Consider the following 2,718-nt stretch of genomic DNA (forward strand, 5'->3'; position numbering starts at 1 on the left):
GTGTAAACTTGCCCAGTGACTTTGTATAAAAAAAACTCCTACCCCCAGCACTTGGATTACATATTCATAATAAAGTGCGGATATTGTTTGCCCTGGAAAATATGGTGAAGGAGCAAGTGCCGAGGGCTTTTTTGACCTATCTTGAGCAGTAGCTGACTTTTCAGCTTCTGCTAGCCGTTCTTCAACGCGATCGCTGACTTCAGGGCCTCCAATTAACGCTTACCTCATATCTTCCTTTCAAAATCATTTGAAGAGCTGCCGCTCCTCAAAGGGGCCACGCAAATATGCATTAGGCTATTTTACAGTCTCCCTTTTTCATCTTAATTATCTTCTCCAAAATACATTAAATTGCATAATTGCGGCATTAAATCGAGTTAAAATCTGTTTTTTTATTTCAGAATAGATCTCCATGGAAATCGCAAAAGACAAAAACAGACCAAAGTTATTAGGTTAAATTAAACCTATTAGGTTGGTCGGGTTTTAACCGATTTTGGATATGTATTCTATTTTTCATGGCCAATTTTCTTTTTTTCTTCTGGATAAATAAATAGCTAGATGATGAGGAATTGATGTCATGATTATGTTTTCTATTATGATTTTTTTGATGAATGTTATTTTGACAGGTAACCCGTAATATACCGTCATTTTATCGTCTCGTGTTGCCCCACCAATTCTCGAGAAAATAAAAAATATATTCCCCCATCACTCCCCACAATCGAATTGAAATTGCTAATTAAACTTTTCTTTCCCCCGAAACTCATTAAATCAAACGCAACATTGAGTATGATTCGAGCCTTGATTAAACGGAATAATTAATCAGATCAAACGTATCCAAGAAAACATTCAGCATCAAAGCCAAAGGCGAGCCGTTAAAAATTCCCCCAAAGAAATCCTCCCTCTGGGGGTTCTGTTTATCTTCTCAAAAAAAAAGGATCATTAAAAAAATTCAAGACGAAAAACTTTATTCAATTACCTGTTTCGTAAATCACTGAGGCGTACATTCGCAGGCGAGACGTCGTGAAAGGAGTTTAACAAGTAAAAAGTAAGTTAAAAGTTGAGAAGGCAGTCTCTTATGAAAAGATGGAGGAAAAAAATCATTCACGCGGAAAATTTGTGTCCTCAGTGTACGGTTTAACACTCTTGGGTATTTTCACATCGTTTGACTTTCCCTAGGACTTCTGAGAGTTGAGATAGAGAGGGAAAAAGGCTGGCAAGTCCTCCAGAGAGAATCCCTTCGGTGATGAAGAGGCGCAAAACGATGAAATGGCATGGAAATTTCCAGTTACTGTCAAAATCTCACTGACTCCACTGAATTAAATTTTTAATTAACTAATCATCTCATTATCCCATTGACTCCATCAAATGAAAATTAATTACTGTCACATATCCCGAAAAAAGGGAGACAGTCTCATAAAATTATTCTTCAAATTGAGCATTAAAATATATTTTCCATTCACAAGATCGATATTGAATTTGGCAATACTATTTTCATTCATCTCGATTAATTCGATATAATTTTTTAATGTCTAAAAAATGAACAGTAAAGAGAATTTTTTTAATAATATTGAAAAAATAAATAAAACGTTCTTTTGAGAATTGATTTCACGAGCAAATGACACGTCGACTCCAGTACTTGCCAACCCCTCGGGAAATGTTCACAGATTAAAGTTGAAGGGAGTGCGAGGGATAAACGAGAGGTGAAGTATAAGGTAAAAAGTAGTGGGGATGGACAAAAGAGGTTGGCAGTACTTTGGCCTAACAAGAGTCAGGGACTCAGGGGCTATTATCATAATTGTGGGTTGCAGGCAGCGACTGTGCCCACAAACCAGAATGCCTCGCCTCATCATCCACCGCTCTTCGTTTATGTGCACTGGCTGTTGCCTTCCTTCTTGCATTTTTTTTTACACGTAACAAATAAAAAATACTTATTTTCTCTTATACTCTTATCTTAACTTTTATTTTTCAACTCACCCTCGGTCCTTGTTCACCTCCCACTTGGCGACTGGGAGGCTCTCACTTCAGTCAGCTGCGGCACCTTATTTTTTTTTTCTCTTCCTCTCATTGGAATTTCACAATGGTACGAGGAAGATGGAGTGCCAAACGCACACGCTCGTTTTCTCCTCATCCAGTGTGCACTCGTGAACAATGTACATCCAGTTACTGGGATGATGGGTGGTATACATTCTGTAACGGACCACGTCGACACCGTGACACATTATTATTTTCATTTTCAAGAAGACCAACAGAGAGAGATGATTTGATTTTTCTTGGGATTGAAGTTTAGAGATCAATTTCGCTGGTTGATGTTCTACAGGGAATTTTGGAGAAATGATTTTGGTGTATAGGAACGCCAACAACATTTAATTGGATTATGATGTAATTCGCTAGAAATGAAACAACTTCATTGTCCTTTAATTCCCTGGTGATCTACATCATTCGATAATGTGTTGCGAGAATCGCTGATTCCATTCGTATTTACCTCGTTTGACTCCACATCGATGTTCGCCATCCATTTTATGGTGACGTGATATAGTCTGTCCACATGACGGGGTTGAATCACTCAGCAATCGCATTGAAAGCTTATCATGTGATGGAATTACAATTTGATTCATCACTCCATTTTCCAGAAATTATAGCTGTGATTTCATTCCATTTTGGCGAATGAATTCTCAGCACGCGCCATTTTTTTGTAAAAGGGCGGAATGAATTTTCATACTA

The sequence above is a fragment of the Fopius arisanus genome, unplaced genomic scaffold (genome assembly GCF_000806365.1).
Source record: "Fopius arisanus strain USDA-PBARC FA_bdor unplaced genomic scaffold, ASM80636v1 scaffold00052, whole genome shotgun sequence".
In the NCBI taxonomy this organism is placed as follows: Eukaryota; Metazoa; Arthropoda; class Insecta; order Hymenoptera; family Braconidae; genus Fopius; species Fopius arisanus.